Genomic DNA, 22,180 nt, shown 5'->3' on the forward strand with positions numbered 1-22,180 from the left:
CTCCCATGCCTCAGCTGGGCTCGGCCAGGCTCCATGCCTCAGCAGGATCGTCAGGCTCCCATGCCTCAGCAGGATCGTCAGGCTCCCATGCCTCAGCAGGATCGTCAGGCTCCCATGCCTCAGCTGGCTCGCCAGGCTCCCACACATTAATGTCCTTATGTGTTCATGTCCAGACGCTGTCCTGTTCCATTTCCGTTGCTAATTCAATGTTCACTCCCTGTACTGGCTTCTCATCTACCAGCATCAATCCTTGCAACAAGTTAATCAAACAAATATACACAAAAGTACAATAAGATATACAGTACAGTCGCACACAAAAAAGCCTTACACCGTACAGTCAACAAAAGGCAGCTGGATACTGCAGTTCATCATCCTACTGTAAACCCCTCTGTGTTAGGTGTGGTGCCAGCTGTGTGGGGGTCCCATGCCACAACTGCCCCTGCCCCTGGCCCGTGCCACGCTGCCTTCCAGAGGTGCCCCAGAGGTGCTGGACAAGCGGAGCTACTGCTAGGTGTGTGCCAGGCAGGAGGTTGAAGGCTGAACAGAGAGGTTTGTGTGTGACATTCAAATGATTTACATTATGTGAACATGATAATGACAATAAGAGCTAGATTGGAGTGAGATGTAAGAGTGTATCCTATTTTTTCATGCACAGCAAGTCTTTTACTGAGACCAATTGTAACAGCTGTCATCCTCCTCTTCTGACGAGGAGAAGCGAGAAGGATCGGAGGACCAATATGCAGCGTGGTAAGTGTCCATAATGTTTATTTAAAGACATAAACTGAACACTACAAAATACAAAACAATAAACGTGAAACGAACGAAACCGAAACAGTACCATGTGGCAACAAACACTCACACGGAAACAAACACCCACAAACCAAAAGTGAAACCCAGGCTACCTAAGTATGATTCTCAATCAGGGACAACAATTGACAGCTGCCTCTGATTGAGAACCATACCAGGCCGAACTCAAAACCCCAACATAGAAAAACACACATAGACTGCCCACCCCAACTCACGCCCTGACCATACTAAATAAAGACAAAACAAAGGAAATAAAGGTCAGAACGTGACACCAATGTTGATCACCCTATTCCATAAATAATAGGAACATAGCCTAACTACTTCCAAATTCTCTTGTATTGTGAACAGCAGCCAAGGGTAATAATCCCACAATTTCCTGACGGATACAACAAGCATTATCAGCATTGATGTTAATATAGGGTTAGCCATACAGTATCTTCTCCCTTAACCACATACACTATCCATTTGCTTCACCCACTAAACTGATCAAAGTTCACTCTTCCCCTCCCCGTCTCACTACCTGTTTACTCCTCTCTCTGTGCCCAGGCCGGAACTCGCTGGGCTGTGAACTGTACGGCATGCGCTTCGAGGAGGGCCAGACATTCCAGCAGTCGTGTGCACAGCTGTGCCACTGCCTGGTTTGTGGGGTGACCTGCGTGTCACTGTGCAGTAATGACCTCCAAGTGCCTGCCGCAGCCAACTGCCCCAACCCCCAGCTAGTGCATTAGCCAGGGAGGTGCTGCAGGGAATGGGTCTGTGACAGCCTAGGCAACAACATTTACCCAGACACCATAGCAGTAGGACAGTACTCAATAGGCGAAAGGCAAATAAGACTTCAACTTTTTCCTATTTGAATTAATAATTGGGTGACACATGCTTAATTAGCATATTTCCAAATGCATGACTAAGATGCAGGGTTCATTTGCTCATCAAAATCATGACATTCCATGGTCCAACTTTAACTTGCACAATGCAAGAACCTCTAGGGTTCAGTCAAGGCATAACACCTGTGAGGTTAAGGTTAGCATAATGCTGTAGGAAAGCTTAAAATACTGTGGAAAAACAGAAACAATGTTTTGAGAGCCTCATGGGAAGCAAACTAGCGATGTTTTGTTTTGGGATGCGTCTCTCCCTTCCCAGGGAGGATGATGGGACGGCAGCATGGTGCCAGGGGTTCCTATTACAGCTGGACCTATACCTGGCCACCGTTCACCCAGCTCCCTCGGGAAGGGAGAGGGTGTCAGCCCTTGTCTCATGCCTCTCGGGGAGAGCTCTGGAGTGGGCAAACGCCGTGTGGGGAGAAGGAGACGCGGCGTTGTACCATTTCGAGGAGTTCACCCGCCGCTTCCCGGGCCGTCTTCGACCATCCGCCGGAGGGTAGAGTGGTGGGGGAACGGCTCTTCCACTTGAGGCAGGGGACGAGGAGCGCCCAGGAGTTCACCCTGGAATTCCGGACCTTGGCCGCCGGAGCAGGATGGAATGACAGGGCCCTTATCGATCACTACCGATGCAGCCTGCACTAGGACGTCCGACGGGAGTTGGCCTGCCGGAATGCCACCATCACCTTTGACCAACTGGTGGATCTGTCTATCCGGTTAGATAACCTGCTGGTCACCCGCGGACGTCCAGAGAGGGACCTGTCAGTATCATCTTCCAGCACCCCCGCTCCGGTGCCCATGGAGCTGGGAAAGGCTGCGCTTAGGGAGGCTGGAGGAGGGGCCGTCACGTGCACCATCTGTGGCCGCAGAGGGCACACTGCCGGTCGGTGCCAGGTTGGTCCCTCTGGGAATCGAGGCAGCAGGCAGGGCACTCTTGCGTCATCCCAGGTGAGTCTGCACCACTCTCATCCAGAGTCCTCTGTTGTCCACCTGTTTGTACCTGTTTGTTTTCCTGAGTTTTCCCCGCATTTCCAGCATAAGGCGCTCGTCGATTCAGGCGCGGCTGGGAAGTTTATCGACAGAGCGTTCGCCCTTAGTTTAGGGATCCCCATTATTCCTGTGGTTAGACCTTTCCCGGTACACGCTCTGGATAGTCGACCATTAGGGTCCGGGCTAATCAGGGAAGCCACCATCTCCCTGGCCATGGTGACGCAGGGGGGTCACGAGGAGAAAATCAGTTTCTTCCTCATTGACTCTCCTGCGTTTCCCGTGGTGCTAGGCCTTCCCTGGTTAGCTCATCATGACCACACATTTCATGGCAACAGAGTGCTCTCACCGGGTGGTCGCGAGAGTGCTCGGGGAGGTGTGTAGGAATTTCCGTTGGTGCTACCGTAAAAAGAAGGCGACTCAATTACCACCACATCGACGGGGGGATTGTGCGATAAATCTCTGGTAGACGCTGCACTTCCCAGGAGATGTGTATCCCCTGTCGCAGCGGAGACAGCGGCTTGTGCGATAGAACATCTTTGGAGGGAGCTGAAAGTTCGTATTGCCCAGCGACAGCCCCGAAACCTGAAGGATGGAGAAGGTCTGTATGGAGGAGTGGGCCAAAATCCCGTCTGCAGTGTGTGCAAACCTGGTCAGAACTACAGGAAACTTATGATCTCTGTAATTGCAAACAAAGGTTTCTGTACCAAATATTAAGTTCTGCTTTTCTGATGTATCAAATACTTATGTCATGCAATAAAATGCAATTAATTACTTAAAGATCATACAATGTGATTTTCTGGATTTTTGTTTTAGATTCCGTCTCTCACAGTTGAAGTGTACCTATGATAAAAATTACAGACCTCTACATGCTTTGTAAGTAGGAAAACCTGCAAAATCGGCATCAAATACTTGTTCTCCCCACTGTATGTCTCTGAATCCCTGCGTCAGGGGTACATTCGGTCCTCCTCGAGTTTCTTTTTTGTGAAGAAGGAGGGAGGTCTGCGCCCATGCATTGAATATCGAGGTCTCAATCAAATCACGGTGAGGTACAGTTACCCACTACCTCTCATCGCCACGGCGATTGAGTCAATGCACGGGCCCGCTTCTGCACTAAACTGGATCTCAGGAGCGCGTACAACCTGGTGCGCATCCGGGAGGGAGACGAGTGGAAGACGGCGTTTAGTACCACCTCAGGGTATTATGAGTACCTCGTCATGCCGTACGGGTTGATGAATGCTCCATCAGTCTTCCAATCCTTTGTGGACGAGATCTTCAGGGACCTGCACGGGCAGGTTGTAGTGGTGTATATCGATGACATTCTGATATACTCCGCTACACGCGCCGAGCATGTGTCCTTGGTGCGCAGGGTACTTGGATGACTTTTGGAGCATGACCTGTACTTCAAGGCTGAGAAAGGCCTGTTCTTTCAGCAGGTCGTCTACTTCCTAGGGTATCGCATTTCCACATCAGGGGTGGAGATGGAGAGTGACCGCATTTCAGCCGTGCATAATTGGCCGACTCCCACCACGGTAAAAGAGGTGCAGCGTTTTTTAGGGTTTGCCAATTACTACCGGAGATTTATCCGGGGTTTTGGCCTGTCTGCAGTGGTCGGACAGGGCTTTTGGGCAACTAAGAGCTCTGTTTAGTGGAGGTGGACTCGTCCGAGTTTGGGATAGGAGCTGTGCTCTCTCAGTGCTGGTGCACGCCACATCGAAGAAGCTCAGCCCGGCGGAGCGGAACTATGATGTGGGGCACCGGGAGCTGTTGGCTGTAGTTAAAGCTTTGAAGGCGTGGAGACATTGGCTTGAGGGGGCTAAACACCCTTTTTTTCATCTGGACTGACCACCGCAACCTGGAGTACATCCGGGCAGCGAGGAGACTGAATCCTCGTCAGGCAAGGTGGCTCCGGCGGTCCGGCGGTGGACGACTGGTTCCGGCGCGTGGAGGACACATGGGACGCCGCCCATGTCCACCTTCAGCGCGCTGTGCTGCACCAGAAAGTGGGCGCAGACCGCCACCGCAGTGAGGCCCCAGTGTTCGCACCGGGGGACCGGGTCTGGCTCTCGACCTGAAACCTGCCCCTCCGCCTGCCCTGCCGGAAGCTGGGCCCGTGGTTTGTGGGGCCATTTAAAGTCCTGAGGAGAGTGAACGAGGTATGTTACAGGTTACAGCTTCCCCCCGATTACCGTATTAACCCCTCGTTCCATGTGTCTCTCCTCAGGCCGGTGGTGGTTGGTCCGCTCCAGGAATCTGAGGTGCGGGAGGTTCCTCCGCCCCCTCTGGACATCGAGGGGGCCCGGCATACTCTGTTTGTTCCATCCTGGATTCGAGGCGTCGGGCGGGGGGCCTTCAGTACCTCGTGGAGTGGGAGGGGTACGGTCCGGAGGAGAGGTGCTGGGTTCCGGTGGTGGATGTGTTGGACCCTGAACTGCTGCGGGAGTTCCACCGTCACCGGCCGGATCGCCCTGCGCCTCGCCCTCCGGGTCGTCCCCGAGGCCGGTGTCGGCGTGCCGCTGGAGCCGCGTGTCAAGGGGGGGGTACTGTCACGACTTCCACCGAAGTCGGCTCCTCTCCTTGTTCGGGTGGCGTTTGGCGGTCGACCGTCACCGGCTTTCTAGCCATCGCCGCTCCATTTTTCCATTGTTCCATTTGTTTTGTCTTGTTCCCTGCACACTTGGTTTTAATTCCCTAATCACACTACATGTATTTATTCCTCTGTTCCCCTCCATGTCTTTGTGTGAAATTGTTTTTGTTACATGTTCGTGTGTACGCACCAGGCTGGGTTTTCCCCCGTTATTCCGTGGCTTTTCACGAGGGATGTTTATTGTACAACATTTGCTCAATTTTTGTGACTGTTTCGCGCATAGCACTTTTACCTTTGGCTGGAGGTTTTTGATGCAGTGGCGTCTGTCTGTTTTATTTGCCTCTGCCTTAATAAAGTGTGCGCCTGTTCACAACTCTCTGCTCTCCTGCACCTGACTTCTCCACCAGTAGCGCACACCGTGACATGTTTGGAGTCTAAGCCACAGTTCACGCCCTTTACCCACCCTGCCACAAAACCCTAGCAAGCAAATCTGCTACAATTCGCTAATACGCATTCTACTGCACACTCACTCACTCACTCACTCACTCACTCACTCACTCACTCACTCACTCACTCACTCACTCACTCACACTGTACTCACATACTGGAGAGATTTGGGTCACTCTGTTTTCATGAATATATCATCTGGGTCTATAAAAATATTTTCAGAAAATAAAGCTCAAGCACCAAGGAAATAAGATAGCATTTGTGTGTTACATAAATTGCATAGTTTATTTACAAAAAAAGTACATTAAAAAACACACTGCAATTTGACATACCAGGTATGAAGCAGAAATGGACTTGAAAAATATATATTTTTTGGTGCCTATCAATATAACAAACGTACAGTATCATATATCATATATATTATGTTAACTAATAGCAAAAAAAGTTTGGGAATTGGCCTAATCAAGACCAAATTAAATCTGTGTGACATGATACCCTTTTATTTATAATTTTAGAATGTCAGTGTACTAGCTAGTACACAGTGCAGGTTTTAATCATGACCAGAGGGACCGCCTCAATGCCAAATGATCCTAGGTAGATTTAAAACAGCATAATTCTGCAGTTCTTGTCATGTTTTGTCTTTGATCATGTCTTGTCCCTGTGCTTCCCTCTGCTGGTCTTATTAGGTTCTTTCTCTCTCTCTATCGTTCCGTTCCTGCTCCCAGCTGTTTCTCATTCTCCCTACGACCTCATTTACTCTTTCACACCTGTCCCCTATTTTGCCCTCTGATTAGAGTCCCTATTTCTCCCTCTGTTTTCCGCTCCTGTCCTTGTCGGATTCTTGTTTGATGTTTGCTGTTCCTGTGTCCTTGTTTCGCCCTGTCGTGTTCTTTGCCTTCTTCAGATGCTGCGTGTGAGCAGGTGTCTATGTCAGCTACGCCAGTGCCTTCCCGAAGCGACCTGCAGTCTGTGTCGCGTCTCCAGGCTTTCTCTCTATTGACGAAGGATTTCAGTTTCCTGTTTTGGATTACCATTGATTATATCCAGGAGAATCATATTTGTTTAATACTGGAATAAAGACTCTGTTACTATTACGTCGCTTTTGGTCCTCATTCATCAGCATAACAGAAGAATCCGACCAAGATGGACCCAGCGACTATGGATTATCTCAACACTGCCGTCGAGTTCAGGAGCAATGCTCGGCAGACACGAGCAGGAATGTTTGCTGCTCGTCATGCCGTTGAGATCCTGGCCGCTCAGGTCTCCGATCTCTCTGGACAGTTTCAGAGTCTTCGTCTCGTGCCACCAGCTACTTCCTGGTCTTCCGAGTCTCCGGAACCTAGGGTTAATAACCCACCATGTTACTCTGGGCAGCCCACTGAGTGTCGCTCCTTTCTCACCAGTGTGATATTGTGTTCTCTCTCCAGCCCAACACGTACTCAAGAGAGAGAGCTCGGATCGCTTACGTCATATCACTCCTACTGGTCGGGCTCGGGAGTGGGGCACAGCTATCTGGGAGGCAAGGGCTGAGTGTTCTAAACGTTATCAGAACTTTAAAGAGGAGATGATACGGGTTTTTGATCGTTCAGTTTTTGGGAAGGAGGCTCCAGGCCCTGGCTTCCCTATGTCAGGTGATCGATCCATAACGGATTACTCTATAGAGTTTCGCACTCTTGCTGCCTCCAGTGACTGGAACGAGCCGGCGTTCTCGCTCGTTTTCTGGAGGGACTTCACGCTTGAGTTAAGGATGAGATTCTCTCCCGGGAGGTTCCTTCCAGCGTGGACTCTTTGATTGCACTCGCCATCCGCATAGAACGACGGATAGATCTTCGTCATCGAGCTCGTGGAGGAGAGCTCGCGTTAACGGTGCTTCCCCTCTCCGCATCTCAACCATCTCCTCCCACCGGCTCAGAGACTGAGCCCATGCAGCTGGGAGGTATTCGCATCTCGACTAAGGAGAGGGAACGGAGAATCCACCAACCGCCTTTGCCTCTATTGCGGTTCTGCTGGACATTTTGTCATGTCCAGTAAAAGCCAGAGCTCATCAGTAAGCGGAGGGCTACTGGTGAGCGCTACTACTCAGGTCTCTCCATCAAGATCCTTACTACCTTGTCGGTCCATCTACGCTGGACCGGTTCGGCTGCTTCCTGCAGTGCCTTGATAGACTCAGGGGCTGAGGGTTGTTTTATGGACGAAGCATGGGCTCCGAAACATGACATTCCTCTCAGACAGTTAGGGAAGCCACGCCCATGTTCGCCTTAGATGTAGTCTTCTCCCCAGTATCAGATGTGAGACACTACCTTTAACCCTCACAGTATCTGGTAACCACAGTGAGACCATTTCCTTTTTGATTTTTCGTTCACCTTTTACACCTGTTGTTTTGGGTCATCCCTGGCTAGTATGTCATAATCCTTCTATTAATTGGTCTAGTAATTCTATCCTATCTTGGAACGTTTCTTGTCATGTGAAGTGTTTAATGTCTGCTATCCTCCTTGTGTTCTGTCCCCTCTACTCAGGAGGAACCTGGTGATTTGACAGGAGTGCCGGAGGAATATCATGATCTGCGCACGGTCTTCAGTCGGTCCAGAGCCAGCTCCCTTCCTCCTCACCGGTCGTATGATTGTTGTATTGATCTCCTTCCGGGGACCACTCCCCCTCGGGGTAGACTATACTCTCTGTCGGCTCCCGAACGTAAGGCTCTCGAGGATTATCTGTCTGTTTCTCTCGACGCCGGTACCGTGGTGCCTTCTTCCTCTCCCGCCGGAGCGGGATTTTTCTTTGTTAAGAAGAAGGACGGTACTCTGCGCCCCTGCGTGGATTATCGAGGGCTGAATGACATAACGGTTAAGAATCGTTATCCGCTTCCCCTTATGTCGTCAGCCTTCGAGATTTTGCAGGGAGCCAGTGCTTTACTAAGTTGGACCTTCGTAACGCTTACCATCTCGTACGCATCAGAGAGGGGACGAGTGGAAAACGGCGTTTAACACTCCGTTAGGGCATTTGAATACCGGGTTCTGCCGTTCGGTCTCGCTAATGCTCCAGCTGTCTTTCAGGCATTAGTTAATGATGTACTGAGAGACATGCGAACATTTTTGTTTCGTTTACCTTGACGTATCCTGATTTTTCACCGTCACTCGAGATTCATGTTCAGCACGTTCGACGTGTACTCCAGCGCCTTTTAGAGAATTGTCTCTACGTGAAGGCTGAGAAGTGCGCCTTTCATGTCTCCTCTGTCACTTTTCTCGGTTCTGTTATTTCGCCTGAAGGCATTCAGATGGATCCCGCTAAGGTCCAGGCTGTCAGCGATTGGCCCGTCCCTAAGTCACGTGTCGAGTTGCAGCCTTTCTCGGTTTCGCTAATTTCTATCGGCGTTTCATTCGTAATTTCGGTCAAGTGGCTGCCCCTCTCACAGCTCTGACTTCTGTCAAGACTTGCTTTAAGTGGTCCGGTTCCGCCCAGGGAGCTTTTTGATCTCCTCAAGAAGCGTTTACATCCGCCCCTATCCTTGTTACTCCTGACGTCACTAAACAATTCATTGTCGAGGTTGACGCTTCAGAGTGGGCGTGGAGCCATTCTGTCTCAGCGCTTCCAGTCTGACGATAAGGTCCATCCTTGCGCTTACTTTTCTCATCGCCTGTCGCCATCGGAACGCAACTATGATTGTGGTAACCCGAACTGCTCGCCATCCGCTTAGCCATAGGCGAATGGCGACAGTGGTTGGAGGGGCGACCGTCCCTTTTCGTTTGGACTGACCATAAAAACCTTGAGTACATCCGTTCGGCCAAACGACTTAATGCACGTCAGCTCGTTGGGCGTGTGTTTTCGCTCGTTTCGAGTTCGTGATTTCCTATCGTCCGGGAAATAAGAACACCAAGCCTGATGCCTTATCCCGTCTCTTTATTCTTCTGTGGCTTTTACCGACCCCGAGGGGATTCTCCCTGAAGGGCGTGTTGTCGGGTTGACTGTCTGGGGAATTGAGAGACAGTAAAGCAAGCACTCACTCACACTGCGTCGCCGCGCGCTTGTCCTAGTAACCTTCTGTTCGTTCCTGTCTCTACCGTCTGGTTTCTTCAGTGGGCTCACTCTGCCAAGTTAGCTGGCCACCCCGGCGTTCGGGGTACGCTTGCTTCTATTCGCCAGCGTTTTGGTGGCCTACTCAGGAGCGGACACGCGTCGTTTCGTGGCTGCTTGTTCGGACTGCGCGCAGACTAAGTCAGGTAACTCTCCTCCTGCCGGTCGTCTCAGACCGCTTCCCATTCCTTCTCGACCATGGTCTCACATCGCCTTAGACTTTATTACCGGTCTGCCTTCGTCTGCGGAAGACTGTGATTCTTACGGTTATCGATAGGTTCTCTAAGGCGGCACATTCTATCCCTCGCTAAGCTTCCTTCCGCTAAGGAGACGGCACAAATCATCATTGAGAATGTGTCAGAATTCATGGCCTCCGTTAGACGCCGTTTCAGACAGAGGTCCGCAATTCACGTCACAGTTTTGGAGGGAGTTCTGTCGTTTGATGGTGCTTCCGTCAGTCTCTCTTCCGGGTTTCATCCCAGTCTAACGGTCAAGCAGAAAGGGCCAATCAGTCGATTGGTCGCATTTTACGCAGCCTTTCGTTTCGAAACCCTGCGTCTTGGGCAGAACAGCTCCCCTGGGCTGAGTACGCTCACAACTCGCTTCCTTCGTCTGCTACCGGGCTGTCCCCGTTTCAGAGTAGTCTTGGCTACCAGCCTCCTCTGTTTTCGTCCCAGCTCGCCGAGTCCAGCGTTCCCTCCGCTCAGGCTTTTGTCCAACGTTGTGAGCGCACCTGGAGGAGGTCAGGTCTGCACTTTGCCGTTACAGGGCGCAGACTGTGAGAGCCGCAATAAACGTAGGATTAAGAGTCCTAGGTATTGTCGCGGTCAGAGAGTGTGGCTTTCCACTCGTAACCTTCCCTTACGACAGCTTCTCGCAAGTTGACTCCGCGTTCATTGGTCCGTTCCGTGTCTCTCAGGTCGTCAATCCTGTCGCTGTGCGACTGCTTCTTCCGCAACATCTTCGTCGCGTCCACCCTGTCTTCCATGTCTCCTGTGTCAAGCCTTTTCTTCGCGCCCCCGTTCGTCTTCCCTCCCCCCCCCGTCCTTGTCGAGGGCGCTCCTATTTACAAAGGTACGGAAGATCATGGACATGCGTTCTCCGGGACGTGGTCACCAGTACTTCGTGGATTGGGAGGGTTACGGTCCTGAGGAGAGGAGTTGGGTTCCATCTCGGGACGTGCTGGACCGTTCGTTGATTGATGATTTCCTTCGTTGCCGCCAGGGTTCCTCCTCGAGTGCGCCAGGAGGCGCTCGGTGAGTGGGGGGTACTGTCATGTTTTGTCTTTGATCATGTCTTGTCCCTGTGCTTCCCTCTGCTGGTTTTATTAGGTTCTTTCTCTCTCTCTATCGTTCCGTTCCTGCTCCCAGCTGTTTCTCATTCTCCCTACGACCTCATTTACTCTTTCACACCTGTCCCCTATTTTGCCCTCTGATTAGAGTCCCTATTTCTCCCTCTGTTTTCCGCTCCTGTCCTTGTCGGTTCTGTTTGGGTTTGCTGTTCCTGTGTCCTTGTTTCGCCCTGTCGTGTTCTTTGCCTTCTTCAGATGCTGCGTGTGAGCAGGTGTCTATGTCAGCTACGGCCAGTGCCTTCCCGAAGCGACCTGCAGTCTGTGGTCGCGTCTCCAGGCGTTCCTCTCTATTGACGAGAGGATTTCAGTTTCCTGTTTTGGATTACCATTGATTATATCCAGGAGAATCATTATTTGTTTAATACTGGAATAAAGACTCTGTTACTATTACGTCGCTTTTGGGTCCTCATTCATCAGCATAACAGTTCTGGTGAGAACTGGCTAAATGTTTCACAACCTCATCCATGTTGAGGGAGCGTGCCTCCTTGACTCAACACGGAGGATTCCAAGTTAACCTGTCATCAACCATTGTTGTCCTAAGGTGGGTTTTAATCAGTTTTAAAGCTGAGAAGCTTCTCTCACAAGAAGCACTGCTGACTGGTGTAACAACAGAAATCTTACAGAGTAGAAATAGCTCATGGAAGACCTCTTTATAAAGTTCTAGAAACACATCTGTTGCATTCCAAGATGGCAGCATGTCAAGTCGTTTGTCTGTGACTAGTACATTTTAACCTACTAATATGTACTACTAACCTACATTTTAACCTACTAATAACCTACTAATAACACTCACATTCAGACTCATACATACACGCTGTCCCTCTCTCCCCTTACCTTCGTTGGCCTGTTATTTTTTTTATGTCAGAGAAAATGACAATTTACGTGGTATTGCTTTGTGCACTGACTTTACTGAACTCTGGAGAAAACGAACATTGTCGCAGGGTGAGTACATCTGACAATGTGCTCTCCCGTCCATTAGACATTTTGTCTGCAGGAATTCGCTCTTTTTTACTCGGTCCACTCGTCCAAGTGCCGATGCATTTGTGGCATGATGTGAACAGTACAAATTTGTGTCACTACCAAAGTCTAATGGTTTTAAATGACTGTTTTGTATTGTCTGGAAACTCACTTGTAGAGGTGGGGGTGTGGCTATATATGTAAAATCTAAATGCCATGTAAGTGTGGCAAAGTCTGAAACTATTTGTAAACAGTTGGAATTTCTTGCTTTGAATATTGAGGTTTCAAAGGGCCTATCTATAACTGTGATTGGCTGTTATAGACCCCCCTCTGCTCTCGGTGATGCATTTTCTTCATTGACGCACCTTATGTCTAAACTTCTTTACAGTGAAATGATCTTGATTGGTGATCTCAACTGGTGTTGGTTAAAGCCGGTGTCTGATGATTTAAAAATGTTTTGTAATTCTATGAATCTTACCCAGTTGATTAACTCACCCACTCRCCCAAATCTTAAATGCCCAGATAAATCTACCCTGATTGATTTGATATTGACAAATKTTCCACATAAATATTCTGCAGTTGGTGTTTTTTGTAATGATTTAAGTGACCATTGTGCTGTTGTTGCTGTTAGAAATACTAAGGTTCCAAAGACAAACCCACGTTTTATTCGTAAGAGAAATTTGAAGAGTTTTAATGAGCAGGCTTTCTTTCATGATTTGTTTTATTTTGACTGGAATAAGATTGAGTTTATCCCTGATGTGGAAACTGCCTGGATATTCATTCATTATGTTTTTTTCCAAATAGTAAACAAACATGCCCCATTCCGCAGGTTCAGGGTTAAATGGCGGGATAATCCATGGTTTTCTTCTGAGCTGTCTTGTATTATTCACGACCGTAATCTAGCCTGGGCTAAAGCAAGGAAATCTTGTTCTGATGCTGATTGGCTTATTTTTAGGCAGTTACGAAACAAGTGTTCTTTTCTTCTCAGGAAGGCCAAGTCTGAATATTTTATGTCTGGTACCACTGATAACCTGAATGACCCTAGAAAGTTTTGGAATGCTATTAAGTCTATGTCTGGTAACAGTAATGTTAATGAATTACCATCATGTGTTTTGAAGGACTCTGTTGCTATGTATTACAAAACTGAAATTGTTTCAATGAGCTCTTTGTATCATCTGGTAGGCTGTTTGATTCAGTGTCCTCTGTCTCTGTACAACCCTGTGTGGATGAACCAGTGTCCTCTGTCTCTGTACAACCCTGTGTGGATGAACCAGTGAGAGCTGGTCAAACTTTTAGCTTTTTGCCATTATCAGTGCAGGTGGTACATAAAGCCCTGAAATCCTTAGATCAAAGAAAGCCTGCAGGTCCTGATCTTTTGGATCCCTGCTTTTTAAATCTGGCAGCTGATTTCATAGCTGAACCACTTACATATCTGTTCAATCTAACCCAGGAATGTAATGAAATTCCAAAGATCTGGAAATCAGCATTTGTCCTACCACTTTTAAAAGGGGGAGATCCAACTCTTTTAAATAATTATAGGCCAATCTCAAAGCTGTCACCCCTGGTGAAAATACTTGAAACCCTTGTAAGTGAACAGCTAAAATAGTTTTTATTTACTAACTCTATTTTATCAATGTACCAATCGGGCTTCAGGAAGAAGCATAGCACAATTACAGCAGCCATGAAGTTTTTAAATGATATCACTGAAGCCCTTGACAAAAAACAGCACTGTGTCTCACTTTTTATTGATCTCTCTAAGGCTTTTGATACAGTTGATCATGCTATACTAAGGCAGAGATTGTTGAGTGTAGGTCTTTCGGAGCATGCAGTTGCATGGTTTGCTAACTATCTGTCTGATAGAACTCAGTGCACTCAATTTGATGGGCTTATGTCTGTTAAATTGTCTGCCCTTAACGGTGTGCCCCAAGGCTCTGTACTTCGTCCTCTCTTATTCACTATATATATAAATGATTTAGACAAAAATGTCCAAAATGCACAACTTCATTTTCATGCTGATGATACTGTTATTTACTGTTGTGCCTCATCTCTTACAAAAGCTTTCCAGAACTTGCAAACTGCTTTTATACTGTTCAACATACCTTGTGTCAATTGAAGCTTATCCTCAATACTGACAAAACTAAACTAATGGTGTTTTCTAATGCAAGAAATAGACCTCTGAACCTTTCACCTATTACTACCTGTCAGGGCAAAGAGATTGAGGTTGAAACCTCATATAAATATCTTGGAATTCTAATTGATGACGGCCTCTCTTTTAAATTGCATATTCAACAACTTACAAAAAAATTGAAGCTGAAATTGGGATTTTATTTTAGGAATAAGGCCTGTTTTTCTTTTGAAGCCAGAAGGAGGCTAGTATCAGCTACATTTATGCCTTTACTAGACTATGGGGATATTTTATATATGAATGCTTCCGCTCAGTGTTTGAGATCAATTGACACTCTTTACCATGGCACTTTGAGATTTATTTTAAACTGCAAAACCCTTACGCACCACTGCACTTTGTATACCAGGGTTGGCTGGCCTTCTCWAGTCACTCGTAGGCTCAGTCACTGGTATACTTTTATTTACAAAGCCATTTTGGGTTTACTACCTTTTTATTTGGGCATTTTTATTGTTCAGAAATGTGGTGGGTACTCTCTTCGTTCGCTGGACTTTATCCTGCTAACTGTTCCAAATGTCCGAACTGAATTTGGTAAAAGGTCTTTTATGTACTCTGTGCCATCGTCTTGGAACGCCTTACAAAATACTTTTAAACTGGAAGAACTTGTCCCGATTGGTGTTTTTAAATCACTGATGATTTAAAGGCTGATTCCCTGACCTGTCAATGTTTTTATTTTTGCTGTTTTTGATTTTGTTATACTCTTGTGAATTCAATGGTTTTTACTAGATTACTTGTAGTTTTTCATGTTGTTTGTCTGTAATCTTTGTAATGACTTGGTGCTGCCTATCTTGGCCAGGACGCTCTTGAAAAATATATTTTAAATCTCAATGAGCCCTTCCTGGTTAAATAAAGGTTAAATAAATAAAATAAATAAAAACAACAAAGTCAAGGAGAGTAGACGGTCTGTTCTTTTCACTTTTCTCTCTCCTATCAAGAAGCCGCTTGGTGTGATGAACCTCATGTTTGAGGTCCTCTAAATCTGACTCAAAGGTCTGAGCAAAGGCAAACAGAGGCTCCTCACTAAAGACTGTTGTACTCTTTGGGTTGAGAGACTGGACCCCTTGCATTATCTCGCAATTCTTCTATGAAAAACGACTCTGCAGCTCAGCTGTGAGACTGTCAAGCACCTGATAAAAGATAGCTCTTTGGAAGCTCTCACCATCACTTTGGTCACTATTTTTCTGTCCTACAGTGCTCATCATCAATGAGTCGTGAAATCTTAAGCTTGTTTTAGGCTGTCCTTTTACACACTGTTTGTACACTTATTTTGCAGTGCTCTGCAATCTCTTCAACCTTTTTCCTTAAATAATGTGTCATATCTCTATGGAAATGTATAATTAAGGGATCCACAAGATTAGATACTAACAGCTGCTAACTAAAATGTGTATTGTAAAGTATAGGCCTGGCCTACTATTGGGCCCTTTTGGAACAGCATATCTGGTGCTTGATGCAGTTGCGAGGGGCTCGATGACATCTCCTGTCAGCTCTGGCTCACTGTCTTGCCCAGAGCCAGAGGTCTCTGTGTCATCCCTTGATACATCTATTACATTAAAATAGCACAATAACCATTAGTGTATAATCACAATAAAAATGCCACAACCATCAAAACAAGAACACACATGAATCAACAACCAACATTTTAAAGTGAGGCTTAATCTGACAAAATCATCTATTACAAGCTGAAGCTAAACTTAAATTCTGAACTGGGCATGTGACTGACTGTCTGGTAGATGCTCTGACCTGGTGGTGGTAGACTGGGTCCTTGTGAAGTCTGACCACACTGACTCTGACTAGCCTCAGGTAGGGAGCTGCTCTGGGGTCCGGTGGTGATGCAAGGGCTGGGGTCTGTTTGCACCTGATCTGCCTGTTTGTGCTTCTTTAAAAAGAAGTCCGATATCTCTACCTTTCTTTTCATGTTTAATTGACCCTATTCAAAAATAAGACAGTCTGTGGTTACATCTAAGCATCCAATTACCCACATTTTAGTGTAATCTTAATTACAAATCCCCATTATCCTAACTGTACCTTAAAATCACTACCAGCCTAAGTTACTAGTTAAATCATGGCTAGCCCTACTCTGCAGTAAGTAACTTAGCTAGCTATCATTTCTGACACCTTTATGATAGCAAACAGGCTATCTGCAAATTGTGGTAATCTTTTGTGTAACATTAACAGATTGATAATAACACTTGTTCGTTTTGAGTTAAAGTACAAAAATCTAACTGCGTTAATTTATTTCAAATTGCTGAATGTTAACTTTCTGAACACTGTCAGCTGTAGCCTACTAGTTACCCCACATTAGCTAAACATTCGTGTACTGTAACTTACAACACTGCACTGTATATGCGTGTATTACTACCACAGACGTAAACATAAGTAACAAAATACACAGAGAACTATCCCAAAATGTTGAAAATATGTAGTAACTACTTGCTTAAAGTCTTGAAATAACTTAGGTGCTGCAAAGACATGTACTGCTTGTTTGCCATGGCAAAACATCTTGAAGCGCACAACACAGAGGAATTAGGATGCATTTCAGATATTTCCTGTTTGACAAAAGGGCGCAGTTCAATTGAACCTGCAAGGCAGTGTTTACACAGTAGCATTCCAATGGAGTAATAACATCATTGAGACTCTGTTTTTGGTTAACACTTTAATTGAACCAGGTTTTACATAAAGCATTCATAACACCTTTATGAAAGCAGTCATAACAGTTTATGAATGTTACAGTATCATTCATAACAACGTTCTTAACACATGTTATGACTGGTTTCACGAAGGTGTTATGAATGCCTTATGTACGGATACCCTCTTCAAGTAAAGTATTAGGCGTTTTTGCAGCTAGCCTACTGTAGATGCTTCAAAGGCGTGGAGTGTGTGCAAGGAGTCCAGTAGTTACAGCACAGCAGTAGACAGGCTGTATTGAATCCTGCAGTCAAATGTAATAAAGCATTTGAAACCACAATATTCCTATTTAAAACCTTCTAGATGTAAAGACCCTGTTTTGGGGACCTGCGTGGTTCCAGTACCGATTCCGACCAGCATTTTTGCTTATAAATCGATCTGTGGACAGCATAGATTGAAATGGCTTGCATTGAGCGGTCACCCTGATTCTCACGGGCACAGCAGGATGTGAAATCTGACACCACTTGAAGCTGGGATGTCGCTCCTACCATTTCCATTGGCTCTTCAACTCCTGGCTGAACCCTACATCACAGCCACTAATAGAATCCTTACATCGTAGTGCAACTGGAGAGAGAGGTTTCGTCGCTGTAGCACACACAGAGATCAATTTATAGCCAACAATTTTACATTTTACATTTTAAACAAAAATCCTTTCTGTTTGTCATAGACGGACAAGGTTAATTTGAGATAAAAGGCGAGTTCCTAACGAGTTCAGGGAGCCAAGCTAGAGATCTGTGAGACGTCCACAGAGACAGGGGTAGACGCTTTGCTCAAGAGAGACCATTACATGTTGACCACATCGCTCGCATCATGTGCGCGAGAGTTGCAAAATACATTTACACATACATGTTATTCAATCATTGCACCCACACTGCTTGCACGAGTCAATGAGCGTCTGCGTAGCCAGGTGCTAAAATAGAACTTGGTTCTATTAGTGACGCTTGACGCCTTGCAAATCCTTCCTCTCCCATCTCCTCATTGATCTTTAGGAGCAAATACCCACGTGGGTGATTGAAAGATGAACTGAGGTCCACACTCCAGTCCAGTTGGTGGTGGTAATGCACATTAAAGTTGGTTGCGAACCTCCATATAAAGAAGAAGCCTGAAGGAGGAGAGATTACTAGAAACAAAATTGGTTTACCCTTTTATCTGTGGATTAACTGTTGGAGTAGAGGACCTGCATTTCAGGTAACAACCCAATGTTTATATTTCAGGACAAATTAGCTAGATTGCCATAAATGTTTACTTTTCGACCTGTCCCCAAATGAATATAGTTGGTTCAGAGTTTGTTTTGATATTTCAACCTGCGTGTCCTGATCGCGTCTGGTGTGGGTGGACAAAATCAACATGCGTGTCCTGATCGCGTCTGGTGTGGGTGGACAAAATCAACATGCGTGTCCTTGATCGCGTCTGGTGTGGGTGGACAAAATCAACATGCGTGTCCTGATCGCGTCTGGTGTGGGTGGACAAAATCAACATGCGTGTCCTGATCGCGTCTGGTGTGGGTGGACAAATCAACATGCGTGTCCTGATCGCGTCTGGTGTGGGTGGACAAAATCAACATGCGTGTCCTGATGCGCGTCTGGTGTGGGTGGACAAAATCAACATGCGTGTCCTGATCGCGTCTGGTGTGGTGGGACAAAATCAACATGCGTGTCCTGATCGTGTCTGGGTGGGGTGGACAAAATCAACATGCGTGTCCTGATCGCGTCTGGTGTGGGTGGACAAAATCGACATGCGTGTCCTGATCGCGTCTGGTGTGGGTGGACAAAATCGACATGCGTGTCCTGATCGCGTCTGGTGTGGGTGGACAAAATCAACATGCGTGTCCTAGATCGCATCTGGTGTGGGTGGACAAAATAACATGCGTGTCCTGATCGCGTCCTGGTGTGGGTGGACAAAATCAACATGCGTGTCCTGATCGCGTCTGGTGTGGGTGGACAAAATCAACATGCGTACGATGGGGCACTCGGACACTTGGACACTCGGACGCACGAGCGGTGTGTTCAGCATGTTAGAAAATATGCACTAAACCTACAAATATGTATTTTACAGTTGGTAAAGGAAGGTGAAATATTTTAGTCAGTCATTCTATAGTTTGATTATGCTATATTTAAAATTCAAAATGTCTTTGTTTCAGGTGCATGTAAACAACTGAATAACGTGAGAAAAGGGAAACCCGCACGCTGCTCTTGCTAGTATCACTGTTCTTTATTAAGCTTTACGTATCAGCCTCTTGGCCTTCGTCAGAGCTTTGGTATTATACTATATTAAGAAAGCATATAAGTAATTCCAAGCCTTATTCATTCAGTTTTGTAGAGTAGGAAATATATTTCCTATTTTTATCATATTTGTACTGTATACTTGAGCTTGTGTCCTGTGACTACATCTCAGCAATGTATAACTATTTTTACCAGAAAGGTGTGATTTCAGCCTTTCTTGGAGTATGCAGCATTACTAGTTATTGTTTATGGCCCTCTCATGGTAAATAATAACTTTTGGGGATTATTTTGATTACATGTTTTAAATTAAATTTAGTTACATTAAACTGGTTAATGAACAATACATGTTTTTCATTAATTATTCATAAAATGTCCTTTGTGTGTATTAGCAAAGCCATATCCAACCACAATAACGTCACATGCCAAACCCCATGAGTATACAAAAGGCCAAAAGGCATCACATTGCCCTTGTCTTTCAACACGACCCAGTGGAGAGACCATCAGAGAGGGAGAGGTTGCGTCGGGACTTTGGTGGTGATGCAGCTCACTCTCAGGGCCAGTACCTGAGCTCCAAACTGCATCGAGCAGATCCCAGATTGGAGCCTCTGCTCCCACAGCTGTGGTCCAGGTATCTTCACCCGCAGCTCAAACCAGAACTTGGCCTGCCGCTCATCGACCCAGACCAGACTGTGCCAGGTCAGGCTATGCCAGGCCACTGTCTTGCAGCACAGCAGGTCGCATGAGGTGAGTGGGAGCTATCTTCACCTTTCTTTACCTCAAACACTTTGCAAATACTCTTACTGCTCAAACTGTCTGCCGGCTTTGTTTTGAGGTTGGTTCAGGTAGGATGGATTGCCACTCAAGACGGATGGTTCAGGTAGGATGGATTGCCACTCCAGACGGATGGTTCAGGTAGGATGGATTGCCACTCAAGAGGATGGATCAGGGGTAGGATGGATTGCCACTCCAAATGGAGGTTCAGGTAGGATGGATTGCCACTCCAGGATGGTATGGTTCAGGTAGGATGGGATTGCCACTCAAGACGGATGGTTCAGGTAGGATGGATTGCCACTCCAGATGGATGGTTCAGGTAGGATGGATTGCCACTCCAGACGGATGGTTCAGGTAGGATGGATTGCCACTCCAAATGGATGGTTCAGGTAGGATGGATTGCCACTCCAGACGGATGGACAGTTTGTGCATTTCATTCTCTTACCTCACTTTTTTGGCAAATGGGAAAAATTACTTGATATGGTTTACAATTGTACCTTTACTTAGATTTAACTTTACTTACATTGACCATCAATTGATCATACATCTATACCATCAGAAGAATTGCGTTATGAAGAACAGCAGTGAAAGTTATTTATTATTTCATAGTTCATATTGATCAAATACAAGTTCATGCGAGAGATCAATCAGAATCATTCAGTGTTATCAATAACTGTCTGATGCCCACTAGGCTATGTACAGTATGTCTATTCAAGGGAACGGGTACCTGCAAGAGCAGCTATAGGTCTCCTTTACCCATTCGTCTGGAGCACCAGGGCTGTTTCAGCACGCGGGTCTGTAGACCCCGGTTGTGTGGCCTACAGTGTCCGGATGGCCGCTGCTGCAGCCCGTACTGCACCAGACTGTCCGCATGGCCTTTCATTGCCCCCAGGGCAGGAAGAGCCACCAGCTGGTGATGATGATTGAGTCCTGCTCCTGCCACCACTACAACTGTCCCCAGTCACAGCCTACAGGAGAGCCATACCCTGGCTTTAAAGTATAGGACCATGAAGAGGGAAACAGCCCCAACGCCAGAGGTAAGCAGGCCCTGTCAGTGAAGATACTGGACAACGATCTAAGCAGCGAATCGAAGGGTAGGATTAAATCAAACTTGCACTGCGTGGTTCCTCCACTGTTGAAAAAGCAACATTAATTTTGACCCTGTAAACATGGTCAAATTCTTTGCATTACTTCAAATACATTTGAATGTGTAATAACAATGTTAATTTTTGACCAATGATTGGGTCCCTTTAATTGAAATATCTTCAAGATTCTTAGAGAGAGAGAGAGAGAGAGAGAGAGAGAGAGAGAGAGAGAGAGAGAGAGAGAGAGAGAGAGAGAGAGAGAGAGAGAGAGAGAGAGAGAGAGAGAGAGAGAGAGAGAGAGAGAGAGAGAGAAAGAGAGAGAGAGAGAGAGAGAGAGAGAAAAAAAAACACTAATTGATGGATAATGGTGGATGCTGAGGTAGAAGTCTACTGCAGCTGTGTCAGTTACCTCAAAGTAAATATGGAACTGAAACTACAGTAGGTAGTTCCTGTAAGTAAAAATAGGTTACTGTGAATTCCAAATGACCTTTGTCTGCAAGCTTAGCTGTGAGTCATAATTCCTATAAAATGTTATCAATTACAGTTGAAGTCGGAAGTTTACATACACCTTAACCAAATACATTTAAACTCAGTTTTTCACAATTCCTGACATTCAAACCTAGTAAAAATTCCCTGTTTTAGGTCAGTTAGGATCACCACTTTATTTTAAGAATGTGAAATGTCAGAATAATAGTAGAGAATGATTTATTTCAGCTTTTATAACTTTCATCACATTCCCAGTGGATCAGAAGTTTACATACACTCAATTCGTATTTGGTAGCATTACCTTGAAATTGTTTAACTTGGGTCAAACGTTTCACGTGGCCTTCCACAAGCTTCCCACAATAAGTTGGGTGAATTTTGGCCCATTCCTCCTGACAGAGCTGGTGTAACTGAGTCAGGTTTGTAGGCCTCCTTGCTCGCACACACTTTTTCAGTTCTGCCCACAAATTTTCTATAAGATTGAGGTCAGGGCTTTGTGATGGCGACTCCAATACCTTGACTTTGTTGTCCTTAAGCCATTTTTCCAAAACTTTGGAAGTATGCTTGGGGTCACTGTCCATATGGAAGACCCATTTGCGGCCAAGCTTTAACTTCCTGACTGATGTCTTGAGATGTTACTTCAATATATCCACATCATTTTCATCCC

At 46.3% G+C, this 22,180-nt stretch overlaps 1 pseudogene; it reads left to right on the plus strand.

The window, feature by feature from the left end:
• Positions 1-737: 737 nt before the first annotated feature.
• Positions 738-20,941, plus strand: LOC139028444 (CCN family member 2-like; annotated as a pseudogene).
• The last annotated feature ends 1,239 nt before the right edge of the window (positions 20,942-22,180 follow it).

The sequence above is a fragment of the Salvelinus sp. IW2-2015 genome, linkage group LG11 (genome assembly GCF_002910315.2).
Source record: "Salvelinus sp. IW2-2015 linkage group LG11, ASM291031v2, whole genome shotgun sequence".
NCBI lineage: Eukaryota > Metazoa > Chordata > Actinopteri > Salmoniformes > Salmonidae > Salvelinus > Salvelinus sp. IW2-2015.